This window comes from Neoarius graeffei, chromosome 3 (assembly GCF_027579695.1).
Source record: "Neoarius graeffei isolate fNeoGra1 chromosome 3, fNeoGra1.pri, whole genome shotgun sequence".
NCBI lineage: Eukaryota > Metazoa > Chordata > Actinopteri > Siluriformes > Ariidae > Neoarius > Neoarius graeffei.
Window position 1 is genome coordinate 21950890 of NC_083571.1, and position 26664 is coordinate 21977553.

General features: G+C 45.8%; 1 protein-coding gene across 4 annotated transcripts in view; it reads left to right on the forward strand.

Moving 5' to 3' along the window:
- map3k4 (mitogen-activated protein kinase kinase kinase 4) overlaps positions 1–26664 on the forward strand; it is a 216237-nt gene that overhangs the window by 9137 nt on the left and 180436 nt on the right. The window contains exon 1 of one of the 4 annotated variants that reach the window (XM_060916496.1): positions 11604–11870. The exons of the other annotated variants lie outside the window; for them this stretch is intronic. The gene's annotated coding sequence lies outside the window, so the exon portion shown is untranslated. Of the gene's footprint in view, positions 1–11603; positions 11871–26664 lie in introns of those variants that run through there. 4 annotated transcript variants of the gene reach the window in all.

A 26664-nucleotide genomic window follows, 5' to 3' on the forward strand; every position in this document is an offset into this window, starting at 1 on the left:
GTTCCTCTTCACCATGGAAATTATTCTGCGATCATCCACCACTGTTGTCTTCTGTGGGCATCCAGGTCTTTTTGCATTGATGAGTTCACCAGTTCTTTCTTTCTTTCTTTCTTTCTTTCTTTCTTTCTTTCTCTCTCAGGATGTACCAAACTGTAGATTTTGCCACTCCTAATATTGTAGCAATTTCTCGGATGGTTTTTTCTGTTTTCGCAGCTTAAGGATGGCTTGTTTCACCTGCATGGAGAGCTCCTTTGACCGCATGTTTTCTTCACAGCAAAATCTTCCAAATGCAAGCACCACACCTCAAATCAACTCCAGGCCTTTTATCTGCTTAATTGAGAACGACATAACGAAGGAATTTCCCACACCTGCCCATGAAATAGCCTTTGAGTCAATTGTCCAATTACTTTTGGTCCCTTTAAAAACAGGGTGGCACATGTTAAGGAGCTGAAACTCCTAAACCCTTCATCCAATTTTAATGTGGATACCCTCAAATGAAAGCTGAAAGTCTGGACTTTATGTCCATGTCCAATATATAACTATAACTTGAATATGTTTCAGTAAATAGGTAAAAAAACCAAAATTTGTGTCAGTGTCCAAATATATATGGACCTAACTGTATGATCTACTGTTTTTGTATTAACTTGTTATACCTGTTTTTGGGCTAAGGTGTGTGTGTGTGAGAGAGTGATCTCAAGAAATATGAAGGTAAAATGTGTAGTGCTAATTGGCCTGTTTCAGCTTTCATCTAGTGATGGTATTTTCCCCCTGAATAATTCCTTTTGTGATTTCTATAGACCTCATGATGGCTGCCACATCTTCAGGTTGTAGAAACCTCTATAGGCTTAAGTGATTTTTTTTTTTTTTTTTTTTATTTAAACAGCACATCAGAATTTTTCTGAAATGCTGTCTTATGCTGTATGGTGTCCGATCCGGAAAGGTGTTCACAAGCACTATAGTTTTCACTGCACAGTGTTGAATTGGACATCTTTCCAAGCTTACAGAGGATGGTCGTGGTTACAGGCAATTAGGAGAGATAATTGGTTCAAGAAGTTTGGTCTTTGCATTTAATTTGGGTAAGCAGCTAACTATCATGTCAGTGTAGTTGGCTTGCTAACAAAGACTTCAACAGGTTTAACTCACCAGTATATTACTTAACTAACATGCGTCAAAGTCCAAGTCCCTCCTGTGCCAGGACTTTTACGCCCGTGTAAAAGCAGCTTTAGAGGTAGTTTATTCAGCGAGATGGGCTCGCCTGGTTTTGTACCGACAGAAATGTATCTCCCTGTGGTGAGGCTCATGGAGGCTGCCTGTGTGTTTACATCAACACAGAATGGTGCAAAAACTCTTGCTAGTTTCTAGTTACTGCTCACTGCTTCATTCGCACTAGAAATGCGGACTGGTCGGTGTGGTGTTTTTTTTGTTTTTTTTTTTTAAAGGTACATTTATTATAGCCCTGTTTTAGTAATTATTTAGTAATTATCTTGTGATGTTTGCACGTGCACTCATGTAATCCTGTGTTTTATGTAGCACCATGGTTGTGGAAGAATGCGGTTTTGTTTCCTGTGCCAGCTGTATATGGTTGAAATGATGGAGCCATTTGAGTTGATCATAGTATTTGTCACAATGCTATAGAGTAACAGAATTCTTAAAATGATGCCTTAACTTAAACTGAGCTGTTACAATGCTATGCTGTCCATCTAGCATGGAAGAACAGCTTCAAAATTCTTGAGTGCAAAGTTAGAAACTTAAGTTTCTAAAGTTCAAGCACATAAAAAAAGACCTAAAGTTGCATAATTTTTCTCTACTAAAGTTACTCAGGATGTGCGTGAATTCTGGGCAAAAACCCTGCAGCTGAAATAGAGCATGCTTGCTCTCATGCTTTATTATTATTATTATTATTATTATTATCACTACTGTTATTCTGCATGCACTGTGCTGCTATGGTCAGCTTCTCTGATGCAGTGCTGTGTTGATGAAATTAAAATGCACATACCGTACACCTCATTAAACATTTTCTAAGGGGGGACCTGACAAATAATAAGTAATCAAGTCTACAGCCAAGTTAACAATACATGTTAAACTTGTAATACAAAGGCTTATCTAGCCTTGCTTAGGTGTCGATTATTAACAATTATCAAGAATGGTGATCACGGACTTCAAAAAAATCCCTTAAAAGGACTTTGTTTTACGAGCTAGAAGCAGTTTTAGGTGGGGTTTACATTAGACTGTATCAGCGGATCATCAGATTAACGTTTTTAAAAAGTTTAGCGTGCACACAGCAACGCCAATACACGATTCGCGTGCACACAGCAACGCCAATACACGGATATGCTCAGCTCCGCAGGCATCCTGCGCTCCAAATCACTCCGCCCTGAACAGCGAGTGCCCTCTGGAGGGTGCGCAGTCCGGCCCTGCGCAGCTCACAGAGCGCGCGAGTGAAGCGCACAAGCAGTGATTCGGGACTGAGCTGCTGTGTGTGTGATTTCAGTGCATATCGGGCATGCGCGTCACTTACCACTTGCAAGTGGAAGGATGGCAAGCCTAAAGACAATCACTACACAATGGGCAGTATTTGCATCAGGATTTGCAGTATTTTCATACTTTTATACTCTTTAATGAAAGGTGATACAAGGCGGAAGTCCGCGCCGTTTTACAGCAGTCGCGTCACATGACCAACGCCAGCGAATCAGGAAGGTGGATGTCACAGTGACGTTGTCCAATGACGACGCCAGCTAGAACTCAGCACAGCGTATCCGCGTATTCTCAATGTTTACACAGCACCGGACCAGACACGATCTGGATTGAATACGTGGACGCTGGCAGATTCCCGTTTCCCGGCGTTTTAATGTAAACGGACAGTGCATCCGCGAAGAAAACGAGACAGATACGGTCTAATGTAAACTTGGCCTTACTCGAGTCTTTACTCTGTAAGTATTGTTGTCATGGCTATTTATCAATGTTAGGTACTCTTCGTCTATCAGAGAGAATGCAAGTGATAGACTGATGTAATCGCTGGAAGAGTTTTTATTTAAAAACACACTGGCAAACAGATCCAAATCAGTGATCAAAAATCAAAGTTGAGAAACAGACAATGATCAAGTGACGTACAGACAAGATATCAAAGGTGGAGACCAAGGGCAAAATACAAGAGCAGAAGTGGGAAGTTTTTGTTTACAGACAGATTTCTGTCTTTTGAAAAAATTCTAAAGTGTTAAAACCGAAAGAGCTTTGGTGTGCAGGAATGCAATCATGTGACTTTTTCACTCATGGCGGCACTGGTAGAGTAGGCAAACTTCCTGGCTCGATTCAGAAAATCAGCAGCAGAGGACACTAATATTGATCTGAAGTTGCTGATATGCTGATTTGGGAAACCTTTATTGTTTTGTGATCAAATGGAGACTGACAGATTGTATGTGTAATGGACTGTCCATGAATTGCAGCTTTGGGGATTTTTCCGTCTCATAACTTGAATGAAAAGAAGACCGAGGAGGATTGTGTGTTGTGACATGTAGCGGGTGCATGAAAAAGTGGTGTCAAAAGCACCAGTCGCTAGGTCGGGCTTTCTGTATTCTGTGTTCTCATACCATACACAGGCCTCAACATTAACTTTTTGACACCTTTTGCCCTGCAGGGCAAATGACCTGGAAGAGCAAGGAGGTGTACAACTTTTTATATGTGGCTGGGTTAAAGATCTGGGGATCAGGACACAAGATAAATCCTGTATCGTTTTTGCCTGGGTAAATAGGAGTTTCTGGGCTTTTTGTCTGCGTCTTTGCGATGGTTGCTAGGACGCTACAAGTTTTGGTATCGGGTGTAAACAAATGACTGCCGCTCGATTCCCAATCCTCTCTGTTCTTCTCTTCCAGCAGGCATCACACTTCCATAGAATTACTCACAAACGTATCTCTTTCTCTGTCTGTCTCTGTGTACACGCGCACTGTGTGTGTGTGTGTGTGTGTGTGTGTGCGATCTCCAGTCACTTTTGATTCTTTTGACTGCTGTGAATTCTTGATCACAGATGCTACTTGATAGGGTTTTGTTTTGTTTTTTTTTCCTGTGTGTTTGTGTAGTTTGATGTTTGTTTGAGTGTTTTCTCCACCGGTTGTGGGTAGCTCCGGACCTAGTTTTGGGCGTCAGTTCCCTCCAGGCCTTCGTTCGCCGTGGGCGATGCCTGCGCTCCCAGCTGTGGACTGCATTGAGCTCGTTGCTCATTTTACTTCATGGTTGTCCAGCGCTCTGCGCTAATGCTTGGCGTGATGTTCCGAGCGATGTTGCTCGGTGGTCTCGCGGCAGCTGTGCAGGCGGTTTGGGACACACCAGCGCTCTGCGTGGCGGAGCTTCTCTGCTCGCTTTGTGGATCCATGGCGTGGTGTTCGAGTGATGTTGCTGACGGCGTCACGGCGGCAGTGCTGGAGATGTGGGACTTGGTTTCGTGCACCTTTTGGTGGGACTGTGGCTGCTACACCACGGGAATTACATCCTGACCCCTACTTGGTGGACTTTATTTATTTATTTATTATTATATTTTTATTTATTTTTTTCTTTCTTTGTCTACTATTTATCTGTTACTGTATCTGTGTATGTGTGTGTGTTTGAACTTCCTGTGAAGCATCTTTGAGTACCATGAAAAGCGCTATACAAGACAGATGTTGTTGTTGTTGTTGTTATTATTATTATTAAACATTAATGCACCACTTTAAGAACACGCACACATGCACGTGCGCCTGAAGCGAGCCAATCAGAATCGCGGTTACAAATGGGAAGTAAAAAAACAAAAATGATCACAGGGGAGGCAAGGATGCTGGTTAATACGTCTTGTTGTTGTTTTTTTTTTTTTTTGTAATGTACTCGCTCGAAAATCATTTGTGTTTAAAGAAGCTGACCATAGGTGTGCCGAATAGGCCTAACTCGCTAAAATATTTCTGCCCGAATGTCTTGGTCGGGCAAATCGGGCATTCAGGCAATGCCTGGTGTTGAGGCTAGATACACTATGGCTCCACTGGGAAAAATGACTTCACAAACATGCAGAGAATGCCAACCACAGAAGCCTCTTGGCTGCACAGGCTCACACTCAGACTCGCTGAAGTGTGGGGAAGTCTGTGACTGGGTGGAACTGTCAATTCCAGGTAACCAGTAAATGGTGTTTTATCATGTTTATAGCTGATAGCTTTTCAAAGCGTACGTGTTGTGATAATAGCTGAGCCAGATGCCATGGGTAGATCGACTAGAATATATGACATGTCTGTGGTTTTAAGAATAGACCTCCACATACCATATACACTCGGGCTTTCTCACAGCAGTTCTTTTCTCCTCATTATGCTCACTAATATTCACAAACTCACTAAAATGAATGGGCAAGATACTGTGCATAATGATGGCAGCTACAGTGTCTTGCAAAAGTATTCATCCCCCTTGGTGTTTGTCCTATTTTGTTGCATTACAAGATGGCATTAAAATGGATTTTTGGAGGGTTAACACCATTTGATTTAATAGAATAGATTGCCTTTATTGTCACTGCACAAACGTACAACGAAATTTAGTTCATCACAGGAGAGCAAAGCCGCTGCATACGTACGTGCCGCCACTTTTGGGTACTTCAGCCCAAGGCCGTCCTATGTTAACCTAACTGCATGTCTTTGAACTGTGGGGGAAACCGGAGCACCCGGAGGAAACCCACGCAGACACGGGGAGAACATGCAAACTCCACACAGAAATGCCCCCGTCGGCTGCTGGGCTCAAACCCAGAACCTTCTTGCTGTGAGGCGGCAGTGCTAACCACTACACACGTTCCTACAACTTTAAAGGTGCAAATTGTTATTTTACTGTGACACAATAATTAGGATGAAAAAACAGAAATCTGGAGTGTGCATAGGTATGAAACCCCTAAATGAGAGCTGGTCCAACCAATTCACTACACAAGTCACATAATTAGTTGATTTAAGATCCACCTGTGTGTAATCAAAGTGTCACATGATCTGTCACATGATGTCTCTGTCAATCAACCTGTTCTGGAAGGACCCTGACTCTGCAACACAACTAAGCAAGCAACATGAAAACCAAGGAGCCTCCAAACAGGTCAGAGACAAAGTTGTGGAGAAGTATAGATCAGGGTTGGGTTATAAACAATATCCCAGAGAGCACCATTAAATCTATTATAGCAAAATGGAAAGAATATGGCACCACTACAAACCTGACAAGAGAAGGCCGTCCACCAAAACTCACAGACCGGGCAAGGAGGGCATTAATCAGAGATGCAACAAAGACACCAAAGATAACACTGAAGGAGCTGCAAAGATCCACAGAGGAGATGGGAATATCTGTCCATAGGACCACTTTAAGCCATACACTCCACAGATACCCCTTTTCCACCAAATCAATTCCAGGGCTGGTTCGGGGCTGGTGCTGGTTCACAACTCGTTCAACTTGCGAGCCAGCTGAGAACCAGTTTGCTTTTCCATAGCTTGCGGTGCTAAGGGAAGCCACGTCAGTTACGTCGCTGTATACGTCAGTTACGTTGCTATGTTTGCATAAACCTTGGCACGAATATCGAAGCAAAAACAACACAGAAGCAGCAGCAGCAACAACAATAATAATGGATGACTTTGTGTTTGTACAGCTGCTGCTTCTCGTTGCTTAAAAATGGCGACCTTTCGCGGTCTTGTTGTTGTTGGTCTTAACAACTCCGCCGCCCCCCCCCCCCCCCCCCCCCACTGACGTAAGCGGTTCTTTCCTCTGGCCCAGCAGAGAGTTGGTGCTACCCTGGAACCGGTTTTTCTGGCCCCAGAGCCAGTTCTTTGTCAGTGGAAACAGAAAACCCGGTTCCAAACTAAGCACTGGCCCCGAACCAGCCCTGGAACTGATTTGGTGGAAAAGGGGCAAGAGTGGGGCTTTATAGAAGAGTGGACAGAAAAAAAGCCATTGCTTAAAGCATGTACGCAGAGCCATGGCCTCACTTTCGTTTATAAATGCTTTGAGACCTCAAAAATAGCACAGGAATAGTTTTAAGCATTAACAAATCTAATATAGTAATTTTTACGATTAAAGTGATTTTATATAGGTAGCGGTCTGAGTGAATGACCTTGACGTCCATAACATCACAGCAGGACGTCTATCGGTCTCATCGCCACTTCCGCTATACTAAAACACAGAGCTGACTGCAACTCCGATCCTTCGTTTTGAGCTAATTTCTCGCCATGCCACATAGATGTGTTGCTGACCGGTACAGCAGCATGACAGAAGGTGGATTTACATTGCATTCATGGCCCAAGAATGTTCAAACTGCAAAGATTTGGATACGTTTTGCGACAAGTTTATGGGCACACTGGGCACCTATGAAGTGGTCTCTACTCTGCACATTTTACTGAACACTCGTACAAAACCTCTGATCTGTTGAGGTGTGTTGGCTATAAGCCCGTATTGAAAGAGGGTGCAGTCCCAACAATTAAAGGAAAAGAAAACTACGAGAAAAGGAAAGTTTTTATTTATTTATTTTAAAAAGGAAAGTGAGTTCAGTTGCACCAGTCCTCCTGGAGTGAGCCGAGGGTTGTTGCTAAAACCCGGGACGGAACAGGACGGGACGTATCGCTTGGGCAGTGACCTCCCCGCAGTTGTTGCTAAAACCGGTGACCTCCCGTTCTGTCCCGGGTTTCAGTAATTGCCTGAGCCCAGCAGTAATGGCGGAATGCACAGTATGAAGAAAAGTGAATGAGTGGAGCAGCTGTCTTATTTCTAAACTGGATATTGCTGCCATGTCGCCCTTACGTGGGAGAATTGAATGAACAACTGAAAGTCAGATTGTTTCAAAAACAATCGGCCAAAATATTGGCCTTCAAGAAGCGAGAACTCAGACGGGTGAGCTCCGACTCTCATTTGGATTAAAAAAAAAAACATTGTTACCTGCATTTAGATTAATACATGTAACTTGTATTGTGTGTTTAAGTTACCAGTATAAGATTATTCAATTTGCTTCAGAATGTGATTCTCAGTTCATCTGATTATTTAATTAGCCTTTTACGTTTTATCAGTGAAAATGCATGCATGTACATGTATGTTGCATAAGTTATAACACCGATCCTGTTTTAATGAAAGTCAACCCACAATCCATGAAGTCAAATCAGTCTTAGTTGAGTAAGTTGGTAATGGTATTTCTTACTTTCACCGTAAATTTTTATTGATATGACTTTGGTCTATAGCTGTAAAAGGCCTCGGCCTTAAAGCCGGTTCCTGCTGTGATGTCATGCACTCGGGGCTGGCTGGCTCAGCGGGGCAGCTTGAATGCCAACTTTGCAGTCGATTTTAACTCTCAAAAATATATCTTTTTAAATTCCCATTTATGCAGCATACAAGAGTCAAGGATGGAGATACTATCCACTCAGAAATGTATTTAAAAATAAAGGTTCTGCGTATCTCCTTTAAGAAAACACTTTTGGAGTTTGCCCAACAGCATGTGGCAGAATCGCTAAACACATGGAAAAAGATTCTCTGGTCAAATGAGATTAAAATTGATATTTTTGATCATGGAAAATGCCATGTGCGGTGCAAACCCAACACCCTGAGAACACCATTTCTACAGTGAAGCATGGTGGTGGCAGCATCATGCTGTGGGGATATTTTTCATCTGCAGGGACAGGAAAGCTGGTCAGGACTGAAGGAAAGATGGATGGCACTAAATACAGGGCAATTCTGGAGGAAAACCTGTTTGAGTCAGCCAGAGGTTTGAGACATTGGCTGTATGTTCACGTTCCAGCAGGACAATGACCTTAAGCATACTGCTCAAGCTACACTGGAGTGATTTAAATGTCTTGGATTGGCCTAATCAAAGCCCAGACCTCAATCCAATTGAGAATCTGTGGCATAACATGATTGCTGTACACCAACGCAACCCATCTAACTTGAAGTAGTTGGAGCAGTTTTGCATTGAGGAATGAGCAAAAATCTCAGTGGCTAGATGTGCTAAGCTAATAGAGACATACCCCAAGAGACTTGCAGCTGTAATTGCAGCAAAAGGTGGCTCTACAAAGTATTGACTTGGGGGGGAGTACCTATGCACACTCCAGGTTTCTGTTTTTTATTTTAATTATTTATTTTGTGTCAATAAAAAAACAAAGCAATTTGCACATTTAAAGTTGTAGGCATGTTGTGTAAATCCAATGGTGCTAACCCCTCAAAAATCCATTTTAATTCCAGCTTGTAATGCTTCAGAACAGGACAAACACCAAGGGGGGGATGAATACTTTTGCAAGACACTGTACATCGACCCAACAGTTGTGTGTCACCATCTGGGACTTGTTCAACCTTTTGTGGTACAAATGTTGTATTCTCTTTCAAACTTAGGTGGTTGGACTTTTCAATGTTGCTAGTATTAAGGAGTAAGTTAAGAATGACTTTTTAAAGTCAGTAAGAATTTCAACTTGGGCTAATTTGTTTGTTTATTAATGATTAAAATTGCTCAGAAATACAAACGTGTTTCTTTCCAAACTCTTAAGGCCAATTTATGCTGACAACCCAGTCCTCGCAGATGGCGTCTGCGTAGCCCCCCCCTTTGCAGACGCTCTGCGCGCACCTCCCAAAAATTGTGACCACCGCAGAAGCCTCTCAGACAGCGTCGCAGATGAGAGCTCTGATTGGTCCACTCTACATCCGCTGTACATGCACTTCCGCTTCCCTACTTTCCCGGTTTTTGTTTTCACTATCGCCATTTTTAAAAACGTGAGCGAAGATGGAGCAGCACGAAGAGCGGTTGATCGAGGAAGTACGTACATCTATACGACTCCAGTTCTAGTCATTATAAGTAACCGGAGGATAAACACTCCACTAACCACACCCACCAACTACTCCTAGCGATTTCGCGACTTCACGCCCCTTTGCGTTGTGGCGGTGAATAACATCGCGCACGCCTATTACTCCCCGCTCAACGATAAATTACAACTGTCTGCGAAAAGCTATCTGCGAAAGCCTTGTCGCAAGAGCATGCAGAGGCCCTTAGGTCCAGTAGTGAGGTTTAATGGTTCTCTCTGGTGTATTCTAGTGCTGTTTCAGCCAAATTGTGATTCTTTCCAAGCAGTAAAATTTTGACTGAAATGGCACTAGAATGCACCAGAGAGCACCCAGAAATGCACAATTTTCTGGGGGAGGCCTTACATCTTATGATTGTTCTCTGTATAATTCATGTGAATTGTGGTGGGTGTTTTTTTTTTTTTTTAATTTATTTATTTATTTATTTTTTAAAAATAAATATGAGCATGAGCTCTTATTTTGTACCTCGAGTGGTGGGGACCAAGTCATGTGACTGCTCTCACCTTTTTATTCTTCATGTGCAACATGACACAGTGTGACACGTGCATACGCTGCCATGTTGGATGATGTACAAATCCAGAATGCCATCTCATGCAAACAAGAACTGTGATGCATCTGACTTTCTCGAAATATTATGATTCTCTGGAGTCCTCTGCCAAGTTAAGATTCTGAGAAAAAAAGTTTAAATTTGTGGCTTTGACCCGTATATGTTAGTCATCCGATTATACAGAGGCTTTAACCTCATTTACCATCGATTGAATACCCTGATATTGTGAACTATCTTGGTCTATGACAAAAAAAAAAAAAAAGTGTATGAGCATCAGTAAACCTGGGTTACTGGAACGGCATCGTGACTGTCTCACCTGGCAAAGTTGACCCATATTGTTCTTTTGCGTATCCAAACTTGCCAAGGTTTGTGCTGCTTTTAATCTGGCTTTCTTGGCAGATCTTTTTCATTTATCCTGTTGCTTCTTGATACTGCGAGATGAGTTTTTGTCTGGATCTTGCGTCCTAATTTGAGTGTTGGTGCCTAATCTGGATTTGTTTTATCATGTAGGTTTGTCGGTTTCTCACGCTAAAGCTCAAAAATTCAGTTTAATCAGCAGGAAACAGACCTTTTAATTACCAGTGAACTCTTCCCAGATATAAAATGGTTACACCTGACTTGGACTTTGTTAGAACCTGTGTCTGTCTCAGTTCAGATGCGTTGACGTAAGAGCGCTCTGGAGCAGGGTTAAAACAAACCACACGAGTTAAATCAATCTGGTTTATTCAAGCACTGCTCAACGATACACAGAAAGAGCAGGGTTTATATACATCAGAAGCTTGCGTGACAAGATAAGTAAGGGGCTCGGGGGCACAAGGTCAACTCGCCAGATAAGGAGTCGTTTTTATTATACATGAAAGAGCAGACCATACACCCCCTAGAACAGGAGGAACCAGGAATGTGGTTTCAGCGAAACTAGAAGGTACAGAGAAAATAAAAGAGTATGTTCTCGCGATTATGCACGTTTACCAGGGTGTGAAAGGGTCATAAAGCTCAGGACAGCTATGCACGAGAACACACAATCTTACAATCCCCTCTTTTATACTTTGTTTACAGAGTATAACTACAGTTTAGACTCTAACGTATTGACAGACATAACAAGACTGATTAGTATGTTGTTTAGCAGTCCAATTGGCAAATCGCCAAAAAACGTTGTCCTCGTGGCTGGCTTGAGCGGGATTCCCTGCTCCAAGCGCTAAGACCAATACCAGAAGGAAAGTCATACTGGTCACTGACTTTGTTCTTTCTGTGTCCACAGGATGTAGATAGTTGAAGGTAGCCCAGGCTCACGTGTCTTCCAGATTCCTCAGTTCAGAAGTCTGCGGGACGCACCGACCATCCCCTCTTTGTAGATCAGCCGAAACCGGATCACTCCGGATGCTGGAAAGGGGATCCCTGAAAAGGCCGTCAGCTATTGTCACAGCAACTTTCTGAAACACAAAAACCTGTTAAGCATCAACAATATAGATTTCTATTACATTGGAGCCTTCTTTATTCGACTGGCATGAATCCACTGTGGAAAAAGGTCAGTTAGTACAGCCGTTCGAGTTACAGCGAGCACATCCGTGGGTTCACTGTAGGGCGGTTCCTCTAGAGGAGTGCCTAATTTAGCGAATTTCTTTACCAACACTTTATCCCCTACCTCAAAGGGGTGAGTGGGTGCCTCAGGAATGGGAGGCTTTTTGGAATTTAGTCTCGTCCAGTATTCATCAAGTACCCGCATGAGACCCACGGCGTACTCACTGAGATGTACATCAAGATCACTCGTTCCTATAGCCTGCATACCTCTGCGCCAGGGTGTAGGAAAAGGCCGGCCCATCACGAGCTCGTACGGAGACAGGTTGTCGAGGGCCACTTGAGCGGTCATTCGCATGTCAGCGAGAACTAAAGGCAAAACTTGTATCCAATTTTTAGTACCAGCTTCTTGCATGGCTTTACGCAGCTTACCCTTGATTGTTCTGTTTGCGCGCTCCACAATGCCGGAGGATTGTGGATGGTACGGGATGTGGAATCGCCAAAGGATTTTTAAGTCTTTACACAGTTCTTGTGTCACCTTAGAGGTGAACGGCGTACCTTTGTCAGAGTCTATCCCTACCGGGAGACCATAACGCGGAATGATTTCTTGCGTCAATTTGTTTACCGCCGTGCGAGCGTCTTCTTTCCCGCAAGGGAAAGCCTCCACCCATCGTGAAAATTTGTCGACCATGACCAAAAGATACTTAAAGGGGCCCTGTTTTGGCATGTGAGTAAAGTCAATCTGCCATTCCTGGAACGGCGTGTCAGGTATGGGAAGGTGCTGATGTATCGCGCCTGGTTTAGATGGATTATTCTGGGCGCACGTTAAACATCTGTCTAGAATGTGATGTACATCGGTGTGTATTTTGTCGATGCAAAATATTTTGGATAAATCCTCCACTACCCCCCTTCGTCCGCGGTGAGTGGGACCATGAAACTCGCGGACGAGAAATGGAGTGCAATGTCTAGGCAAACAAAGGCGGCCCTGAGCATCGATCCGAACGCCGTCAGACGGCTGCGCGCCGCATGAGTCCCAGAAATGGTTGTCTGAGGCCGAAGCGGAGGCCTGGAGGGAGATCAAGTCAATGTCCGGAAGAACGGCACTAATCATGCGACTGGATGAGACCAGGGAGAGAGTAAGCGAAGGCGGAAAAACACCGGAGGCAGCCGCGGCTTTGGCAATGCGATCGGCGAGAGAGTTTCCCCTGATCTCAAAAGAGTCCCCAATACAATGAGCACGAGTCTTAACAATGGCTAAAGAGCGCGGGAGAAGACAGGCGGTGATTAAATCAGTAACAAGCGAAGAATGAGAAATGGGCTTACCGTCTGCAGTGGTGAACCCACGCGAAGCCCAAATCCGACCAAAGTCGTGAGCAACGCCGAAAGCGTAACGTGAATCAGTGTAGATAGTGACGTCTGTGTCCTGAGCAATAACACATGCACGGGTTAGAGCATATAGTTCGGCAGCCTGAGCCGAGGAGAAAGGAAGAGAAAAAGCTTCAACAGTTTCATCAGGAAGGCGGCACACAGAATAACCACACACGAAAACGCCGTCAGAGGGGCGTGAGCACGAGCCGTCCACAAACAGCGAATCACCTGAAAGTAACGGGGTGGAGCGTAAGTCGGGGCGGATACTTGTCTCGAAAAGAATGCTAGAAATGCAGTCGTGTGTTTCAGAAGGAAGAAAATCATCCTGTGAATTGAGGAGGCGCTGAAGCGCGTGCGCGAGAGAATCAAAAGAGGAGGAGGGCTTAACAGTAAGGTTTTCGGTGGCCAAAAGAATAGACTCGTATCCAGAGCGACGCTGCGCAGATAAATGCTGGGTACTGAGGTTCTTTAAAACGTGCACTACATCATGTGAGGTGTGGAGAACGAGCGGGTGAGACAAAACCAGCCGTTCAGCGTCCGTGACCATGACAGCACATGCAGCCACCGCCCTGAGGCAAGCAGGGAGGCCCTGTGCCACAGAATCAAGAGTTTTAGAGAGGAACGCACAAGGCCGCATACCCCCCCCGTGCTCCTGCGCCAAAACCCCAGACGCAGTTCCCTGCTGGTTGCACACATATAAATGAAACGGCAAACGGTAATTCGGAAGTCCGAGAGCAGGGGCCGAGCATAAAGCCTGTTTCAAGGCCCTGAAGGCCGTCAGCATCTCATCAGACCACACCAGGGGCTGAGTCAAAGGGTCCGAGTGCAGAATTGCAGAGCGCAGACACTTGTCATAGGTGGAACAGTCAGGAATCCACTGGCGGCAGTAATTGATAAGTCCCAGAAAAGCCATGAGGGCGTGTTTGGTGGCAGGCACCTGAGTGTCTAGGATGACCTGCACACGCTCGGGGCTGAGCCTGCGGGAGCCCTGGGAGAGATCGTGACCCAGATATCGAACAGTGGGGAGGCAGAACTGAAGCTTAGTTCGTGAGACCTTGAAACCTTCTTGCGCCAGAAGAGAGAGGAGAGCGAGTGTGGCTTTAGCGCAAAGGTCCTCGTCCTCCGCCGTTACCAGAAGATCATCCGCGTATTGGAGCACGGAGGAGCCCGAGGGGAGGCACAAACCGGCCAAGGCGTCCCTCACTACGGCTGTAAAAACCGCGGGGGAATCGACATATCCTTGGGGTAACCTGGTCCATGTGTACTGCTTTCCCCTGTGCGTAAAAGCGAACAGGGGCTGCGTGTCGTGGCCCACAGGGACGCTGAAAAAGGCAGAACAGAGGTCAATCACAGAGAAAAACGCATGTTCACACGGAATCGAGGCCATAAGAGAGGGAACGTCTGGAACTAATGGGGCGACTGGGATAATTAACTCATTAATCTTACGCAAATCCTGGGTGAAACGCCACGTGCCGTTGGGCTTCTGCACCGGATTCACTGGGGTGTTATAAGGGCTGACACAGGGAACAACCACACCTTGCTCTAGGAGAGAACACAGAACATCATCAATGCCAGACAGTTTAGCTGGGGAAAGGGGGTACTGTTTTACATATACTGGCGAAGAGTGTTTAATGACCGCCTCGTAAGGGGTACAGTTAACAAAGCCCACCTCGTCCTTATGTTCCGCCCAAAGAGAAGCTGGGAGATCAGAAAGAGAGGGTGTGAGGCAGGTAACGGCACAAGCAGCATTGAGAAGGTTATGGGGGAGAGAAAGAGAGGTGAGGGCAAGAGCAGCCGACGAGGTTTCGTCTGGTATGTCAACAACCATGTGTGAGCCACTAAAAGAAATAGAGAGCCCTAGGAGGCTCATGAGGTCCCGTCCAAGCAGGTTAAAAGGGCAATCAGGCATGCAAACAAAGGAGTGAGAAAACTTCAGTAAAGGATCAAGGGCACAAGTAACAGAAAGGGGGGGCGTGCAACTGGAATGGAAAGGAACCCCTTCTATTCCCACAGAGCTTACAGACCGTGTAGATAAAGGACCCGCATATTCCCTCCCCACTGAGGACATGGTAGCCCCGGTGTCGAGTAAAAAAGGATATTCAGTCCCTGCCAGGCATAAAACAATAGTGGGAAGATCTTCGTTAAGAGGGGAGCTGAATAAAAGATTTAACATAGCAACGGTCGGGGTTTCATCGCTCTGAGGGCAGCCCTATGGGCGGGCAGGATCTCTCTGCCCTGTGGGGCTTGAACCGGCGCGCATGACGGGTTTCTCGCGTTCCTGCTCATCTCGCTGTTTCGCATGACATTCTCTTATCCAGTGCCCCTCTTTTCCACAATAGTGGCACTTTCCATTTCTCCTCCCTCCCCCGCCGCGCGGTCCCGTTCGGCGACCCCTCTCCTGTCGTCCCTCCGCTCGTCCGCCCGGCACGACGGATAAACATGCTTTATTCGTTTTACAGTCTAAAAGACCATCGCTCTCCAACGTGCGCACCCGCTCCCCGGCCTGACGGAGGACCAGATTATTCCGGTCACTCCAGTGATGTTTTAATACGCTCTGTATTTCGGGGCGACAATTAGACAGAAAGGTGGACAAGAACATTGGGTTCGGGTTTGCCAAATCAAGTTCAAGACCTCCCAAATGTTGCCAAACTTCCCCAAAGCGCTTCCAGAAAGCCGACGTCAGCTCAGAACGCTCCTGTTTGCAATTAGTGACCTGTGACAGGTCTCTATTTGCTTGTTTTAAGGCGAGCAGGTATCGCGTCAATTGCTCACGAAGCTGCTGCAGTGCGTTCGGCGTGTCCTTCCAAAAGAAGGTAGTCACGGTGCGCCGACGCGGGCGACCGTCATCCCCTTCATACTCTTCCTTAATATTTTCAGCTTGATCATTGACGGGGGCGAGAACCTGAACGTTTTCTAACAGGGCTGTCTCATCATATGCGCCTCCTAATTTATTTTGCAGAATAAACCGGTAATCAGCTCCCGTAAGCTGACAATTACGAGAAACATTAATTAACTGATCAACAAAAAGCAAGGGCTTATCGGGTGACGGAAGAAGCGAGATGATGTCCTTAAGAGCCGACGGGGACGGAGGAGTTATATCAATACCACTGCGCTTTGCAACCCATACACAAGCAGCGTTTTGTGGCGGATAAGGACGCGAGCCGGCGTCTGGACCCACACCATCGGGATTATCCCAATCGTCATCATCAGTGTCATCATCGGTATCGTCACTACTTTCTTCGTCTTTGCCGTTCTTGGCTGATGCAGGCGCACCCTTTATCCCTCCGGGACGCTGCCCTCTGTCAACCGTGGGGGGGGGGCACGCAGACACAGCAGCCAGGGACGGATAAATTTTAGGAATCGTTTTTACAGCTGACGGCGATTTACCAGTAATTTTTCCAGCCTTACTATAAGGTGGAGGTTTACTATCTAACGAGGCTGGAGGAGCAGAAGGAGATTTAGATTTTCCCAACGCCGCCTCCACCGTTTCCGTAGTAACGGGCGCAGATCGAGGCTTCGGGATGGACTTCAAGACTGAACGGGGAGTATAAGCCTGTTTAAAATTATCCCAAATCTTCTTCATATCATACCATTTGGCATATCCTTCCCGCATATACGGGCGATCCCATCCGGGGTCCCCTAATCCCTCATAAATCATGCGATGGGCCGATGCAAGATAACCAGGATCGAAAGTACCTCGGCGAGGATATGAAGGAATTTGAGGGTTGGCCTCGGTCCAACCTGCCAAATTATCGAGCCAAGGAGAAACATAATAAGCGAAACCGCACCTAGTCATCCATTCGGCCGGGGTTTCCCCTGGCGCAGGCTTAGGGAACGAGCTTCCCATCGTACAATGACAACAAACGGATCTGAAGAGGAACAGACAACAAATATAGTACAAATTTGTATAGCGCGCTCTTCCTGGACTCGAACCAGGGAAAACTGTCCTCCGTAGGACACTACGAAACTACTGCCAACCAGGTAGTCAATCAAACATGTCTTACCTGATTGAGAGTATCACGTCGGGGTCACCAAATTGTTAGAACCTGTGTCTGTCTCAGTTCAGATGCGTTGACGTAAGAGCGCTCTGGAGCAGGGTTAAAACAAACCACACGAGTTAAATCAATCTGGTTTATTCAAGCACTGCTCAACGATACACAGAAAGAGCAGGGTTTATATACATCAGAAGCTTGCGTGACAAGATAAGTAAGGGGCTCGGGGGCACAAGGTCAACTCGCCAGATAAGGAGTCGTTTTTATTATACATGAAAGAGCAGACCATACACCCCCTAGAACAGGAGGAACCAGGAATGTGGTTTCAGCGAAACTAGAAGGTACAGAGAAAATAAAAGAGTATGTTCTCGCGATTATGCACGTTTACCAGGGTGTGAAAGGGTCATAAAGCTCAGGACAGCTATGCACGAGAACACACAATCTTACAGACTTGAGGACTGATGACTCAGACTTGTTCATTAACTGTATTTGGACTCCTAAATTGGAGACGAGGACTCAGATTTTTTTTTCCTTTAATTTTTGTAACATGCTGTAATAATTTGGCATAAGATTTATATCTACATTAATTTTTATACTAATTTCGTGTAAGAGAATGCACGTTCATCTGTTCATACATCATGTTAAGGAATGTTAGTGGCACTAATGGCCCTTTTCCACTACCCTTTTTCAGCTCACTTCAGCTCGCTTCAGCTCACTTCAGCCCGACACGGCTCGCGTTTCGACTACCAAAAACCAGCACGACTCAGCTCGTTTCAGCCCTGCTTAGCCCCTAAAACTCGCACCGTTTTGGAGTGGGGCTGAAGCGAGCCAAACCGTGCCGACTGAGGTTGGGGGCGTGAGCAGACACTCCCCTGTGCACTGATTGGTGAGGAGGAGTGTCCTCACATGCCCACACACGCCCCGCGAGCGCGCTGGGATCTGTAAACACCGCAAACCCGGAAGAATAATAATTATGAATTACGAGAATTTCTGAAGCCTTATGCGCCTCGCCTCATCTATACGCTCTTGCCAGTATCTGTCCGCGTTGTCGGTGACAACAAGCCACAGCACCGAGACCAGCAACACTAACGACTCCATGTCCTCCATGTTTATTGTTTACTACCGCTTAAAAGCTCACTGAATCAGTGACATACAGAGCATCGTGGACGAGTTCGCGGAGCGCAAGGCTCGTCGTATGCCCTTCAAATAATGCGCGCAGTAGGCTATTGATGTTTTATTATGAGCCATGTACAGTATGTCGCCTAATGTTTTTTTTTTGTTTCTGAGTTACATGTTCGTCTGAAGGACTTAATGTACAAACTAACATAGTTGCACCCCGGAGTGTTGAAATTGGTAAACACAGTGCATTCAGTGAGGTTTGCACCGCCCTCCTTTTATTTCTGACTCTTCCTGTCAGCGTTGCAACCTCTGAGCGCTCATTCGTATGCCCTTCAAATAATGTGCGCAGTATAGGCTATTGATGTTTTATTATGAGCCATGTACAGTATCCTAATGTTTTTTGTTTCTGAGTTACATGTTCGTTTGAAGGACTTGATGTACTAAATAACATAGTTGCACCCGGTAGTGTTGAAATTGGTAAACACCGCAGTTGCGGACATTTTGTAGCCTAAAATGATGTTATGATAAGCTTTAATAAAGGGCCCGGTCATTTGCCCCGCCCCCGGCCCGGCTCTGACTTGTTCCGCCACTGTCACTGATGTCACTGTTTGCGCTGCTTAACGGCATCACATGACGTCCACCCACTTTCGCTAACTCCACCCAATGTGTCCACCCACTTCCAGCCAGCACGGTTCAGCGCGGTTGTAGTCGAAATGCAACTCCAACAGCCCCGCTCAGCTCGACTCAGCTCGACTCGGCACGGCACGGCTCAGCCGCGTTTGTAGTGGAAAAGCGGCATTAAATGCCTGGAGGGAATGCCCCTAGGATTGCCTGCTTTGCTTATACAGACTTCCTGTGCAGTAGGAAAAAATGCACTGCTGTGTGTTCCATATGTAGAAGAATTATCGGGGACAACCTCGAACTTCAATCGTCATTTGGCAAGACTCCACCCAGAGAAGTAAGCGACACAGTATGTTCATTAGGGCTGGGAATCGATCCGGATTTCCTGGATCGATTCGATTTCGATTCATTAGGTCACGATCCGATTCGATCCACGATTCGATTCGATATCGATTCATGTACATATTGCTGTATTGTCACTTTAAAACTTTTAAATAAAAACTGACCCTATTGACAAACAGCTCCATGTCTGTTTGTGCTTGTATCTGTGTATGTGTAAGAGGGACACACAGAGAGACAAGAGTTCAAGTTTGAAAGAAAGCTTATTTATTTTGGAATGAAACATATCCAGGTTTTATTTGAAGTCTAAATCAAAATTATGACATTTGGTGGCCCTCTTTTAGTTAAATAACATACCCAGGTCTGGGTTTCTGACCACAAAAAAAAATAGCTCATCAGTCAAGAAATTACTGTCTCGCTTAGATGTTTTCGGCTGGGCAAGACGTAGCATGGCTCTAACCTCTTTACTAGTAGCCTAAACCCAGCATTTTCGACTACGCTGTAGGGGCGGAGGTCTTTACAAATAAAGATCCCGACTCCCTCTGTAAGGCTCATAGCACGCTTAGACTGTGGGGGAAATTTCACACCAAATGCATTTTCAAGTGCCGTCTGCTTCGCGTCAGGTTTAGCACTAGCTGTCTCGGGGTGGTGCCTGGATAAATGGTTTCTTTAGATTGGTGGTATTGCCCAGATATTTTACTTCTATTTGGCACAACTTGCAAACTGCATTCGTTTTGTCCAGTTCGTCTCTGTCCTCATACCGTTTGAAGCCGAAGTGTTTCCACACATCCGACTTCATCCCCGGCGGTGTTTTTAACCGGGCAGCTTTGTCCATCTTCTAGTTTTCTTTATAAGTTTCGTTTTGCCGGCACCCGCTTTTATAGTGCTCCTTGCGCGTTGGAGAAAATAGTCCCTTGCGCGTTCGAGAAAATAGTGTTATAGGCACCTGGAAGAAATCGATTCACATGTTGTTGGATCGATATCGTGTCTCTTTTTCGCGTGAATTGATATCGAATCGTGGATCGTTTTTTTTTTTGAGACCACAGCTCTAATGTTGATAGCGGGGCTTGCTGAGCAATGAACAAGCTTCTTATCTGTAGCCTATTAACTACAATGGTGGCAGTCGAGCAGTAACGTTAGTCCAACACAGGAGCAGAGACTGTTTCACATAAAGGCAGCAACAGCCACCGTCAAGTGGTGCGGTTGGAGTCTTGTTCTTGGACTCTCTTCGGATCAGTAGTGGAATCGACTTGAAATTTCCTTTCATGACTTGGACTTGACTTGAACGCTGGGGACTCGAGACTGGACTCGGACTCCAGGTTTAGTGACTCGACTACAACACTGCCTCTGTCTCCTCCTTCGGCCAGCTTATCCTTGACTTGCAAGTGATGTCAAGACAAAATAGAAACCTGGATGTCGGCCATGTTGGTGGATATACAAATGCGGGGTCAAGCAACCTTCCATACAAAACATAGTCACGCTTGCGCAGCTCTGTTTTTCCACTGCTTTAAGTGTTGTTTTTAGCTATGCCATGTCTTTGTGCTGTATATGGTTGTGGTCACAACAGGACTCGTGACTGTGGCACGTTCTGATTTTTTAGAATTCCGTCCATGATTCGGAAAGAGAGTGAGGAAACTCTGAGGCTTAGTACAGAGAGGAGACTAGGGGAACAGGACATTTCATCCAAAGCTTTTTTTCATATGCACTATCAATTATTTTATATTTCAGGTATTCTGGTGTTCACGAACGAAAGCCCCATGAGGGCGCTACTCCACGCTTAAAGGCGTCACGCAGTGGCGATAAAAGTCGCATTATTCTGCACCAGAATGCTTTCGAGATTCGAAATAAATTGACCGTCGATTTTTCAAAAGCTTCCCGCGGTTGTAATCGGTCCTTATTTGATCATGCCCATCACTTGAAATTTTCCGCGTTCGCAGCGCCCCCTCTCGGTCAATGGAACAGCTGCGTGACGTCATACCAGTAACCACTCGGTGCAGTTGCAATGAGGGACACACCAGAAAATAGGAGTGATGCTGAGGAAATTAGCTTTGATTTTACCGATACAGAAGAAGAAAATGGCCCACAAGTAGAGATTTTGACAGCTGAATGTCCTGGTGGTATCCAGCATTACAGATTTGAACCTGAGCGCTCATCTTCAGAAGAAAATCAGGACAGTTCTGACGACGACAGAAACGAAGACGGGCGACTTGAAGACTTGTTTTGGTTGGTTTCTCTGACTAAATCACTACTTATGTGTATTTTTAAAGACCATTTTCACTTGAATTAGAATGCTGTGTGATTAATCTATGATTATGTGTAATACTGATAGCTGTAGGGGGTGAAAGTATAGCTAGAAAGATTGAATTCTAGCAACTTGACAGCTTGTGATCTCGCAAAATGCAGTGGGCCTTCTGATACAGTAGACCCCTTGATATTCCAGTTTTCATCATTTTCCTTTTATTGCGGTTGATTTTAACTTGATATTCAGTATGTTATAGGCTGGGAGTATTGAGCTTTGTATTGTATTGTTTAGTAAACGTACAATCGTCAGTAATAAGTGATAATTATTAGTTAAAGGCAGCTCTGTGGCATAAATCTTTCAATTAATCTGTCATCCATTTGCTAAAATTATGTGCCACGTGTTATCAAGACAACACTTCATGTGACAAAGAAAGATATGACAAATATATAAATATATGAAAATCATTTTGTACAATTAATGATTGATACATAGAAACACTTAACACGTGTGTGTGGCAGCGGGGGCGTGGTCAAGCGCCGGTCTGTGACAGGAGGGCGGAGCCAGGGAAGGTGAGTGGCAGAATCATTACACCTGACGGTAATTAACCTGTGTTTTCCCAGTAACCGCGCCCTATTTAAGGAGGCAGAGGGAGAGCAGAGAAGAGCTCATCCCGGGACAAGAACACAGTGTGTGTTTCGCTATCAGATTAAAACTGGCGGTTATACTGAAGAGTCTGGCAATAAAAAGTCTATTTGCATCTGAAGCGTTGTCCTGCCGTCCTCTGTGCTCCACCCACACTTCAGAGAGCTCTACGGTGGTGCCAAAACCCAGGACAAGGTGGAGCACCAACCTCGCAGCCCCATGGAATCCTCCCCGTTCGCGGACCTGGTCCACGCCCTCGCCACGGCTCAGCAAAGCCAGCACCAGGCGCTCGTCACGCTCCGAAAGGAGCAAGAGCGGCGCTTCGAAGCCCTGGTGCTGGCCCAGCAGGAAGATCGCGAGGCGTTCCGGCATCTCGCGTCGGCGGGGTCCACCAGCGCCCCGGCCTCGGGCCCGTCTCCCCTCACCGTGACCAAGATGGGCCCGAAGGACGACCCCGAGGCGTTTCTCACATTGTTCGAGCAGGTCGCCGAAGCCTCGGGGTGGCCGATGGAGCAGCGCGCGGCGCGCCTCCTCCCCCTCCCCGAGAAACGCCTCGGGGTCGTCCTTCGGGCCCATCTTGGTCACGGTGAGGGGAGACGGGCCCGAGGCCGGGGCGCTGGTGGACCCCGCCGACGCGAGATGCCGGAACGCCTCGCGATCTTCCTGCTGGGCCAGCACCAGGGCTTCGAAGCGCCGCTCTTGCTCCTTTCGGAGCGTGACGAGCGCCTGGTGCTGGCTTTGCTGAGCCGTGGCGAGGGCGTGGACCAGGTCCGCGAACGGGGAGGATTCCATGGGGCTGCGAGGTTGGTGCTCCACCTTGTCCCGGGTTTTGGCACCACCGTAGAGCTCTCTGAAGTGTGGGTGGAGCACAGAGGACGGCAGGACAACGCTTCAGATGCAAATAGACTTTTTATTGCCAGACTTTTCAGTATAACCGCCAGTTTTAATCTGATAGCGAAACACACACACACTGTGTTCTTGTCCCGGGATGAGCTCTTCTCTGCTCTCCCTCTGCCTCCTTAAATAGGGCGCGGTTACTGGGAAAACACACAAAACACAGGTTAATTACCGTCAGGTGTAATGATCCTGTCACAGACCGGCGCTTGACCACGCCCCCGCTGCCACAATGTGTTTTTAAAAAAATTATTTTTTCTATCAATACCTAGCCATGACCTTGAAATCAGATCCATTGATAACAGTCACAAATAGTGTTCAGTGTTTGTTGTTACAGCCAAACACAATACACCGATTAGGCATTTTGTATCACAGAATATTAATACATCATTTCATAGTGTTTTGAGTGTTCAAAACTATCCACAAACTGAATAAATCCACAAAATCCGCAATGTAAACAACTCTGGTAAACGCACGCCATAGAGAAAACATGGGGACAGGCCAGCATCACCCAAGGGAGGTTACTGGTATGACGTCACACATAAGTTGACCTAGTTAACAGCTGGCTGCCTAAATTTGGCTGTGCGCGTCAACTTTAAATGCTTGTAGCGGGCGCATCGTGACACTGAGATCGCGGGAAACCGAGGGGCTTGAATAACCCACCAAACCTGACATTTTGACACATGATATAGCCTGATTGCTGAAATTACCGCACGACGCCTTTAAAGGTTTAATATGATCCAGCCGGCTTTAAAAAATTAATAACTCCGCCAACTGAACTCACAGCGAAGCCAAATTTTTCAGGCACCTCCCTCTAAGCCGAGACCCTTTGAAAGAGCATGGTCTCAGGTTGGTAGGACCGTACCTCGGCCCGGAATTCACGAACAAAGCCCTTGTGAGGGTGCTGCTCCGCGCCTGAAGATTTAATATGATCCAGCCGTAAACAGAGACATGCAAGCAAGCAGCCTGCAATGACATGGGAGTTAACTCATCCCAGGGTCAGCAAGGGGCACTGGCCTACATGGTTACCCCCCCTTAGTATTCTCTTTAGTGTCGAAGCCGCTTCGGTCATATTCCATTGAGAATTCCTCCTTTTTTGAACAAACAAATACTTGAAATGTAAAATAATTGGTAGTGTGTATGAAAAAGGCTTTGGACGAAATGACCTGTATTCGTACTCAGTGGTCGGTAGAAGCGTCTTATCTTCAGAAAAGTCTGACTTTTTAGAAATAATATGGGTCAAAACCACGCATCTATCTTCTCTTTGTATCGAATCTTCACTCGATTGTTCAAATTGTGGTAATCCTGAGAAAATTCAGCATTGTTTACAGACACGCTTTCAGCGGCTGCCATCCTAATTGGTTTGTGTATCCACCATCATGGTGGACGCTCATGACCTAGCACATTTTGATCACGTGGTTGCAAGTCATCTGTTATGCTAGCTGTGTGTGTGTGTGTGTGTGTGTGTATTTTATTTATATATATCTACACACAGTAGATATACGTGTGTGTGTGTGTGTGTGTGTAGATATATATTTACATAGATATATAATTCTGCACCAGGGTTTTTTCTAGAAAAATTTAGTATGAGGGCGCTCACCACAGCGAGGGAGCGAAGCGAGGGGGAATGGTGCCGGTTGTCCGGCCCCCCCCCGCCGTGCGAAGCCTTTGAAAAATTGAGGCTACAATGGGACATTCTGAGGCTATCTGAGAGGGAAATTGTAACAAATTGTCAACATTGAAAAAGAAAAGTAATCATCTTCTGCCCCGGACAATCTTTGGCTTTCTTCCGTTTCGTGCCGCGGGATGACCTCTTTAAATGCCCAAGTGTCAACAAAAACAACTCGCGAACTACTTCTGTCAAAAGCTCCCGCACCGGTGGGTGAAAGGTCATTCAGTCTTGAGAAATCTCGCTCTACAAGTCAGCTGACCTTGTATGTAACCCATGTCAAATCTCGCGAGAGCAGCCGCGACAAGTAAACAACATGGCGCCTCAGTCTGGAAAACGCCAATTCGGGTTGTTTTTGCACCGTCTGGCGGTGTATCTACTATGATTGGAATGTTTTTGGAGTAACTATAACGTATTTGATGATCAGACACATTGTCACGTGGTGTTGCTGGGATGTTTTCACGGAGAAAAGATCGTTTTGAGAAAGACTGCATGTTGTGCAGTAGCATATAAGTGCACGGCCTAAGTGTGACTTGGGGTTCAATCGGCATTTCGGTAAGAGGGCGCAATGCCCCTGTTCCCCGGTTTAGACGAAAGCCTGTACACAATATAATGTGTGTAGATATATAATTGTGGCCCTCTTTACAAGAGGGCCACAATTATTGGCCCTCTTATAAAGATGAGTGAAAAGGGTGAGGGGGAAAAAAATCCACCTTTTTGGTAAAGTAGCTTCATCTCCTACTGAAAAGATTTGAGAAAAAATAAAAACTTGAATTGAAAAATTTATTCAGAGAAAAACAAATCCCTCAAGAAAATTTCAACAAACTTGCCACTATTATTGGCACCTTTGCACTTAATACTTTGTACAACTCTCTTTCCCAGTAAAACAGCACTGAATCTCTCCTATAATATTTTATAAGGTTGGAGATGCAGAGCAGGCCATCTGAGACCATTCCTCTTTCCACAATCTCTCCAGCTCCTTGGGCCCTCTCTTGTACTTTCTCCTCTTCAGCTCACCCCACAGGTTTTCACTGGGGTTCAGGTCAGGGGACTGATGCCCCTTTTCCACCAAAGCAGTTCCAGGGCTGGTTTGGGGCCAGTGCTTAGTTTGGAACCGGGTTTTCTGTTTCCACTGACAAAGAACTGGCTCTGGGGCCAGAAAAACCGGTTCCAGGCTAGCACCAACACTCTGCTGGGCCAGAGGAAAGAACCGCTTACGTCAGCAGGGGGGCGGAGTTGTTAAGACCAACAACAATAACAAGACCGCGAAAGATCGCCATTTTTAAGCGACGAGAAGCAGCAGCTGTACAGACGTGAAGTCATTTATTATTATTGTTGTTGTTGTTGCTGCTGCTGCTGCTTCCGTGTTGTTTTTGCTTCGATATTCGCGCCAAGGTTTATGCAAACGTAGCAACGTAACTGACGTATACAGCGACGTAACTGATGTATACAGCGATGTAATGACGTAGCTCCGTGAGCTATGGAAAAGCAAACTGGTTCTCAGCTGGCTCGCAAGTTGAACGAGTTGTGAACCAGCACTGGCTCCAAACCAGCCCTGGAACTGATTTGGTGGAAAAGGGGTATGAGATAGCCAGGGCAGAAGCTTGATTCTGTGCTCAGAGAACCATTTCTGTATTGATTTGGACATATGCTTTGGATCGTTGTCCTGCTGGAAGATCCAGTGATAACACAATTTTTTGTAAATGTTGAAATTCTTGGTTAATGCACTCCCATCACAGATGTGTACTCATAGAAATAACCTATAAATCAGCCGTTAGGATTAGGAGTTAGTTTTATGTTTTCCGCAGTGACCCCCCCACCCCCCCCACCCCCCCCCCCACCCCCATTTGCTAGAGAGCTGTGATTTACATTTCCTGCTGGCATGATGTCAGGGTGTACTTTCTGAAAAATAAAATGA